The sequence below is a fragment of the Mus musculus genome, chromosome 15 (assembly GCF_000001635.26).
Source record: "Mus musculus strain C57BL/6J chromosome 15, GRCm38.p6 C57BL/6J".
NCBI lineage: Eukaryota > Metazoa > Chordata > Mammalia > Rodentia > Muridae > Mus > Mus musculus.
In genome coordinates, this window is record NC_000081.6 from 63,880,063 (window position 1) to 63,889,388 (window position 9,326).

The 9,326-nt window shown below is 49.1% G+C and overlaps 1 pseudogene across 1 annotated transcript; it reads left to right on the forward strand.

Moving 5' to 3' along the window:
* The first annotated feature begins 644 nt into the window (after positions 1–644).
* Positions 645–9,011, forward strand: Gsdmcl2 (gasdermin C-like 2; annotated as a pseudogene). The gene is made up of 7 exons (NR_108053.1): positions 645–735; positions 1,322–1,459; positions 1,981–2,204; positions 3,194–3,380; positions 3,986–4,160; positions 7,341–7,446; positions 8,889–9,011. The product of NR_108053.1 is annotated as a gasdermin C-like 2 (transcript).
* The last annotated feature ends 315 nt before the right edge of the window (positions 9,012–9,326 follow it).

The window sequence follows — 9,326 nt, forward strand, 5'->3', positions numbered from 1 at the left end:
AGCACTTTAAAAAACGCAACCCTGGAAGGAGCCAGGTATGAGGGTCCTATAAGGAATGACTGTAAGTCTGTAAGATCAGGAGTGGATACAGACAGATTTGATGTTTTAAAAAGGTTGGTATTTGCATTGATGGATCTAGTCTCCCAAGAAAGGACTATAGGTGGAAGGGGTGGGGGCGTTGGTGGGAAGACGTGGTGGGAAGTGGGCTTCAGGATAGAAGCAATAGCTGTGGCTTGGCAGATCTAGAGGCAGGAATGGGGTGGGTGCTCCTACGGAGTGTAATGGCTAAGGATGGTGGTATTAATGCCTTCGCCCACCCACCAACCCCCACTCACAGTAGGATTGGGGAAGCAGAAAGAAGTGGAGAGTTTTGCAGCACCCATGAGCCACCACGTGTATCAGATGGAAAGAAAACCCACAGATTGAGAGGTTGGCTGTTGCCATCCTGGAGAAGAGAGAACTGAGGGAGGGAGGTGTGGCAAGGAAGGGAAGCTGAAGCAGCTTTGCCTTGCTCAGGAGGAGCTGAAGTCTAAGGTGACCAGAAAACGGATTCGTGGACAGAGCAGGGGCAGTACTTGAATCCTGCGGTTCAGAAGAAGGCTTGTAGGGAGTCCCACGTGGCCAGAGATGCCTCGCGCAGGCGCAGTGGCCTTGGTATCCGGTAGGTCAGCCAGGTGGCACCCACCAGCCGCTACACCGAGGTGGGAAGCTGAGGCACATGTCCTAAGGCCTCAGGTTAGTCCTTGAGCTGCTGTTCTGGGTGCTCTGAACACCAGTTCAGCATGCCTCCTCCCTCTGTGGCCTCCCTGACTTGGGCTGACCCTTAGTGTGAGCCTTCTGCTTCCCAGAGGAGTGTCGCCATTGCCCAGGACTAGGGCCCAGATTCCTCTCCTCCTCTCTCTTCTAGGTACCAAGAGGGTGATGCTGGAGGACCCAGGTGATTTCTCTTTATTGAAGCCCTGCTACCACAGAAATATTATAAATTATCATTTAGTACTGTTGAGATAAAAACATATAATATACCATCTTTTTTTGTATTGTGACATACTTGAAAGGTTTAATTTCCCTTCTTCCTATTTTTAAATAAGTCAGACATTTTTTTCTGAATCCCTCAAAGTGACTGTGGAACCTAGGAATTACTCTAGAGAGAGGTGGAGCCAGCACCTCCGGCCATCACCAGGGCTGTGTGCCAGGCTCTCTTCTTCAGCCTCCCAGTCACCCCCAGACCAGATCCCACCTGCCCTAATTTCTTTTCTCCCACCCCCTCCGTAGTCTAAGGATCACCCTAATATCAACGCCCTGCCCGGCATAAATGCGACAGGTGAATCCCAGAGCCCACTTCACGGAGGTCCTGGCTTCAACAGCAAGAAAGACATGATACAACGCAGCTGGAGATGAGAGGAATCTGGGGTCTCACCCTAAGTCTTTCCACATAGGAATTTGTACAATCACAGGGAAGGCAAGTAGAATTCCTGCTCCTTTCTCAACCCAACTCCTCCCTCTGTAAACCACACCTGCCTCCCCAATTCCTTTGAGAAAGAAAGAGGGGTCAGGATGCAGAGCTGTAGTGTATGGCCCTAGGCCAGTGCTGGAGGTCTTCACAATTACTACCGGAGTCCTTGCAGAGATGCGTTGAGGCGGCATGATCTAAATGTGACTAAACCACCGCATTAAGTGGCACAGACGGATTCAGTGGTGTTCCCAAAGGAACAGCCCTGTCACCCAGAGAAGTGTGTCAAGTGGCCCCGAGTTTCTCAGAGTCCACCGTTGTGCAGCAGGGAAACCTGACAGTGGTTTTGGCCAGCCATGGCTTCCACTTTAAGACCAGAGTTTGGAACCTAGCTCTGGGGTGATCAGTGGGACCCAGACAGTCAGCCTGGGCTCCCAGCCTTCGCATGGCTCTGTTTCCCACCCAGCTTGCAGCTATCAGCGAGGCCTCCCCTATCCAGCCCTGAATGATATTGTCCCTTGCCTCTCAAGGGGCATGTCGTCCTTATTCTTGAGGAGCACCAAGAGCCTGGTGAGAGAGCTGGGCAGGAAGGGTGAGCTGGTGCCTGTGGACAGCCTCAGCAGCTCACAGCGCCTGCGCCCCTTCTGCCTGGTGAGGAAGAAGCACAAGAGCTACCTCTGGCCTTGGGACACACCCCTCATCCCCACAGACTTCTCCCTCCTCGATGTGCTGGAGCCTGGCTGTCCTGACCCAGGTATCTCCAAGAGGCTGCTGGGGAGTGAAGTGGGACTCCCAAGGGAGGCAGATGAGTGTGCCTAGACACTGAACAGCGTGCTGCTTGGTTCCCAGAAACCACTGGGTGAGGCTAGCAGGAGCAGGGCCCCCATAGTCATGTCACGTGGCTGGATGTACAAGAGAGACGCTCTTTTGCCCCCTGTGTTCCTCCTTGTAATATAAGCAAATCATTATTTGGTTTTTATTAATTGTCTAAGTTAAGAATACAAAACAGTGGATGTCATTATGGCCTTTTCTCTTTAACAGATTTTTTTTGTGTGTGTTTTACATTTATTTACTCTTTGTGGGTGTTGTGTGTTGGGCATATGTGTGCTGCAGTACTGATGTGCAGTCAGAGGACATCGTTCAGAAATCAGTTCTCTCCTTTTACCATGAGTGTCCCAAGGATCAAACTCTGGTCAGCAGAGTGGCCCTTCCTGCCATTTCACACACATCTATTAATTTGTTGATGTTTCTGTACCTCCCCCCCAGCATTCCCCCTCCTCTTGCTGCTCTCCTTCCTCCCAGACAGTGCTCCTTCTGTTTTCATGTCATGAAGACGCCTTTACCCCTGTTCTTCCTTCCCCCCTTTAGATTTCTTCCTCTTTCTACTTTCATGTCATACACAAACAGAGAGACACAGCCACAGACACAGACACAGACACAGACACACACACACACACACACACACACACACACACACACAAACACACACACACACACATTGTTAAATCTGCTTTTGATCCTCAAACCCCACCTCAGAGGAAGCCCTGATGCTCTTTCTTCCCTGCATGTAGATGAGGATATTGAGGCTTTGAGCGCTCAGTGGTTTCTGCATAGCACACACAATGTATAGGTGGTGGCAGCCATTTTGAGACCTGGCTCAGGCCAAAACTGCACCATGAGCCACCCTGCAACCTGTCTCCTTACCTTGCCAGGCACCTGTAGCTTGCCCTTCTCTCTCTGCAGAGGTGAACCACAGTGGGCCTATCTACACCTGGGAGAAGGAGGCAGGAGGATTGACAGGGGCTGTGAGCCTGAGTGCTGGGCTACAGGGCCAGGCGACTGGAAGTGGCAAGACCACCCGCCTCTCTGCCTTGGCTGTGCAGACACTCTGGGTCTCCCCTTGTACCTGGGAGATGCTGCTAGAGAAGAGGTGAGAGCCAGGGAAGGTTTGTGGGCAGCTGGACTCCAAGATGGGGGACAATGGCCACAGTTACTCCAGGTATGTGGAGAAAGCCAAGGATGCTGACAGCCCACAGCTCCAGGAGGCACATGAGATAGTAGACCCATGGGATTGAGCCCTGGGCCCACATGCAGACTCAGAGGCTTCAAGCCAGAAGCATCCAGAGACAGGAAAGGGAACTAAACTATAGAAGTGTGGCAACAGGGAGTGGTGGCAACTGCAGCAAACTGGAGACACCTGCCTGAAGCTGGTGGATACTCTGTTGCTGCCAGGTTTCCCAGGTTAGCAATTTGGGACCCTTTCATCCATTTTAATATTATCTCCCAAATGTTTAAATCTCATGTGGGCCTATGTTTGGATATCTGAAACCTTGAAGAGGACTGTTCCTGGCTTTCCTCAGTTTTCCCCTTTTCAGTTGATGCCACTCACTTTACACAAACAGACCTCACCACCACACAGGCCAGTTTCTCCCTAGCTACTGTGATCAGTGCAGAGATCACCAAGCCAGGAGGGACTCACTAGCTGTGCAGATGCCCCTCCCAGCTCAGAACTTCTCTGCTTTCTGTGCCTTCCAGGAAACTGAGGTCACCCAGGCCCTCCTTCCTCCAGGAGCTACACAGCCGGAAGGAGAGGGAGAGTCTATACGTGGTAACTGAGGCTGTGGAGACCCTGCAAGATGCCATGCTTCAGAGCCACAGCCACATGCTAGGAGCTGGGCAGCTGTCCCTCCTACAGTTGGGCCATGGTCAGGTGTGCAGTGTGCCAGAGTGGGCCAATGGTGGGCAGTGAGGTTGGAATATCATCAACTTCATGAAGATGCTCTATCTAGAATTCTCCTTACCCTGAAGGGGAAAGCAGGCCTTGGAAGATGACAAGGTCTCTCCCCTGCCTACACAGGTTTTTCTGAGGTTTCTCATGTTCGCACACCATGGTCCCCCCTTCCTTCTGTTTTGAATCAGGGTCTTAATATATTGCCCAATCGGGACCCAAATAACCTCCTATGTCTACCTCCCAGGTACCTGGTGTTACAGATGACACAGTGTAAGCCCCTATGCCGTTATCATGGGTCTGAAATAGCACACAATCACTGGTTTTGTTTGAGTTTTTCCGGATGATTCCTGCATGTGACCTTTAGAGTAGGAAGATTTGCACAGGTGGTTACAAACACCCCTTCTTAGGTCATTTACTTCAGCCCCTTGCACGGGAAGGCTGACATCACATGAACATTCTAGGTTCTGGGACTCTCTGCCTCCCACCTATTATTTGAAGGCCCAGGTGGCTGATCCCCTTAGCATGCCCACGAATGCAGGTGCCTACAGGTAGGTATCACTTTCAGAGAAAACCTCCCTCCCATGATGGAGTACTGAGTGTAAGCACTCAACAGACCTCATTCATTCCTCCCGATGATTCCAGGAGCTGTGTCTGTTAACTCTGTTTTCCAATCTGAGGAAACCAGGACTCAAAGAAGCTCTTTGCTGAGAACCACAGCCAGTAAGAGGTGGGGTTCAAGTTCAAGTCTGATATGTGTTTTCAGCACACATTTGGTCAAGCCATAGGACAGCAGCATAGCCTGCAAGTGGTAATGCTAATCACATGCCTTCTAAGCACGTTCCTCAAGGAGAGCGACGGTCTTCTGACCCAGCGCATGCAATGGGGCAGGCAGCTGGGACAAGGACCATATCTAGGAAGTAAACATTTATTGCTGATATTGTTAAGGGGTCCAAGGTAGATCCAACACAACTCAAACACTAGGCCTACGCAGAAAAGAAAGGTTTATTGTAATAAGGCCACTAGTGATGGACCAGGGGCAAAGGACAGACTCGTGAGCTGAACTGCAACCACAAGTGAGAATGTAATAGAGCTTTTAGGCTTGAAAATCACAAATATCTGTGCCAAGTTACAGTTACATTTTCCAACAATCAGGATCAGGGTTAGAGGAAACATTTATTTGTGGTACATTTATCCTGTTGTTATTGGTTGGTTTATTCCACTGTGGTATGGTAGCTTGCCTACCTTTCATGCCTCAGTTTGTCAACCAGGATGCTACTTACCCAGGTACACATCTCTTCCTGCCAAGCAGATGTCAGTTACCCAGGAAGGTCTTGGGAACTTAAACTTTAATTGACTCCTATCCAAACTGGAAGTTTTATTCAAAATGGCTTCTGTTTGGTTCCTTCTTACAATATCGTAATCCATGGAGATACTGAGTGTTCTAAGACTGGGTTCTAGAATAAGGTTATCAGCCTTCCCAGATTGCCAAAAGTAGGGTTTCCCAAGGACACAGCACTTTGTGCCACAACCCAGAATCCCAGGAATACCATGACACCCAATTCTTTGCTGGCAAGTAAGGGGAAATTAAAAAAACAGTATTGACTGAAAAGAAGAAAAGCATTTTGCCCTTTCACAAAAGTTCAGACAGGAGCCAAAAAGCCCCAGTAGTAGACTGCACAGTTTTTAGTGATCTGGTCTTTCAATTTTTCCATTCTGTCATCCAATGTGTGGCTCTCACCTCATGTGTCAACATGGTTATGGTATTTAGTTATCATAAGCATCGCACACCACACAACAAAACAGGGAAGAAATTCTTCGTGTGTTGTGTCCTGTCAGCCAGAACTTGGCTTTGTGGCCACATCTTGCTGCAGGGGTGACCTGTATCCAGGATAACCATGTTATCTGATGAAAATGTAGTTTTATTAAGGTGTGTTACATAGTTCTTGCCTGAGAGAGAAGGCAGAAGGCTGTGACAATGGACAAACATCATAAAAGTCTGCCTTTCAAGGCCAACTTCCTCCATGCCTTTACTGCTTTAAGCCATGGTTGCAAAGTGGAAAATTGGCGAAAGTGGCATTGTGGCCGTATGGACTATAGATAGACCAGCCATACCCCAGTGCCTGCACCTCAGCATTTTCCAAAAGAGTATCCAAAATGGAGTGTAACATATTTTTTTAATTTATTTTTTATTAGGTATTTTCCTCGTTTACATTTTTAATGCTATCCCAAAAGTCCCCCATACCCACCCCCCAATCCCCTACCCACCCACTCCCCCTTTTTGACACTGGCGTTCCCCTGTACTGGGGCATATAAAGTTTGCAAGTCCAATGGGCCTCTCTTTGCAGTGAGGGCCAACTAGGCCATCTTTTGATACATATGCAGCTAGAGACAAGAGCTCCGGGATACTGGTTAGTTCATATGTTGTTCCACCTATAGGGTTACAGTTCCCTTTAGCTCCTTGGGTAATTTCTCTAGCTCCTCCATTGGGGGCCCTGTGATCCATTCAATAGCTGACTGTGATCATCCACTTCTGTGTTTGCTAGGCCCCGGCATAGTCTCACAAGAGACAGCTATATCTGGGTCCTTTCAGCAAAATCTTGCTAGTGTATGCAATGGTGTCAGCGTTTGGAAGCTGATTATGGGATGGATCCCTGCATATGGCAATCACTAGATGGTCCATCCTTTCGTCACAGCTCCAAATTTTGTCTCTGTAACTCCTTCCATGGATGTTTTGTTCCCATTTCTAAGAAGGGTCAAAGTGTCCACACTTTGGTCTTCATTCTTCTTGAATTTCATGCGTTTGGGAAATTGTATCTTATATCTTGGGTATCCTAAGTTTCTGGGCTAATATCCATATTTAATAGGACGGAACACACTAGTGGCTCCCTTGTGTGATTTCTTAGAACTTGACCAAACCAGGTCCATTGTTTGAGTTCTGAGTGCCTTAGATTGTTTTCTAGAAAGACCATTTACACAAGCATAGTTTGTGTCCTTGCTGCACATAGGGGTCTGTCTGACCTCACCTTCACCTACCTATCAATCCAGCCCTCCAGGAATCTTGTCATCAAGACCCTGGTAGTTTTCCTGTCTGCCTCCAAACTGAAGCTTCTGGAGTCTGGATAGATAGCTGCTGTCCTTTTCTCCCTGCCTCCCTTACAGGTCCAGGGACAGAGGAATGTGGACACAGAGAAAATGGTGAGCATCCCACAGGGCAGTGTACTGGCCTACAGGGTTCTGCAGCTGCTGGTGGAAGAAGATGGCTGGGGTAAGCCTATTTATCCCTGCTCCCTACCCTACCCACCCCCTACCAGAAGACAGATACCAGCAAAGAGTGAGGAGCAGAAAGAAGGTCCTACCTCCCCTGTCCCACTGGCTGAGCAGTATGCAGCTCAGGCCACCCAAAAAGACTTGATTTTTATAGAACGCTGCTGCGGTCATGCTGGGGAGGCTGAAACCCAGCTTGCCCCTGCCTGCCCTGCAGTAGGGATGAATTCTACCAAAGGACTCTTGTTATCCCATTGGAACAAAGTCGTTCTGCATATCTGTAGTCAGACAACGAGCAGAGAGACACAGTGGACCTTGCTGTCGGGATCCATGTCCCAAAGCAGAGACACATCTAGAAACTGCCTGGATGATACCATCTCCCAGCACTCACTCTGGCCACTGGATCTCTCTGCTTGGCTTTGAAGTGGGAGAAAGGGGCAAACGGAGCCAGCTTGAGTAGAAAAATGGCCACCTCCCTCGCCTCTGTGTCACTGATAAATGGCTAAGCACTTCCCAGGTGCAGCTGGCCCCTATCCTTCGAAGAGAAACATCCTTGGGAAGATTTGGGTCCCAGATTTAGATCATAAAAGGGAGGTAATCAGAGGTCGCAGACAGCTATAGCCAGCCATAAAACACACACTAGTTCCTGAGAAGTACCATAAAGATACTCTTTAGGTCAGAAGAGTTCCCCTCCCGGCCATGTGATTTACCCTGCTGCAGGACCAAACAGGTATCCTGTTTGAAAACTGACTTGCCTTGTCACCTTCCCCTTCACCCTAAATTCCAAAGAATCTCAAACTATGCCTACTATAAGTGCCAAGCCTTTTAGGCTCAGGGTTGCACCCCTGTCCTGCACAGTGGGTCGGAGTCTGACTCATAATGATAAAAAGACTCTTATGCATAATTGCATCGGGCCCAGCAGTTCTTGAACTCTCCTGGGGGTTCCTGGAATAGGGGACACAACCCTTCTTTGTCCCCATGGGAGGGTAAAGCCTGAGTTCAGGAGCCAACCATTGTCACCCATTGCCCTGGCCAAGTCCATGTAGCACTCTCTCTCTGTAGCAGGGTGTGGGCTGCTTTAGGATGCCCTGTAGGGTAAGACTGCAGAGTCCCAGCCCTGCGGACCAGCAGTGCAGATGCAGGCTCTCTGACCGAGTGTCCTGCTTCCTCTTTGGGTTTTTTTGTCCTGTCCCTGCTCGGTCACGTGCAGCTGTCTGTTACATCCCTGAAAGAAAGCTCTGCAGGAACGCTGGGGTAGGTGAGTGACTACCAAGTTTGGTGACTGCCCTGATATGGTTCTGTGGTCTCCAAATGCTATGTGGTGTCCCTAGACCATTGTGGAGGCCTCCATCTGAAAAGGTAAAGTGAGACAGAACTGCTAAGAGAAATGCCCCATTGGAGTCTCCTAACTGTCCTAAGCCCTGGTTCCCTCTCTGAATACAGGAGTGATGTTGTCTCTCCAGCCTAGAGGATGAGAGCTGGAGCCTCTGAACCAGGGGTCCCAGAAACAGAGGAGTCTAGCAGCCCTGGAAGAGAAAGCTAGGACAGCCTTTGTGCCTGAGAAGTAAAGAAGAAAAAGGAGAAAAAGAGATAAAGTCTTACCTGTCCGAGGGTCCCTGTTCAGGCATCATTCTGTCATGGACAGAGCTCAGTTGGCCCCCCTCAATCCTGGGAATCAGGGTTCCTGCACGTGTGCATGGAGTCAGCCAAAATTGACAAACAGACACAGACACGAGAGAGTGTGCTGGATATGAATGTATTTTGTCCAAAGGAACACCAGACTTTTAATACAAAAGGAAAACAAGAAAAGCCAGGGGAACACATCCGCCAAGTTACATTGACACAAAACAAAAAGGAATGCATACATAAAAAGATGGTGGG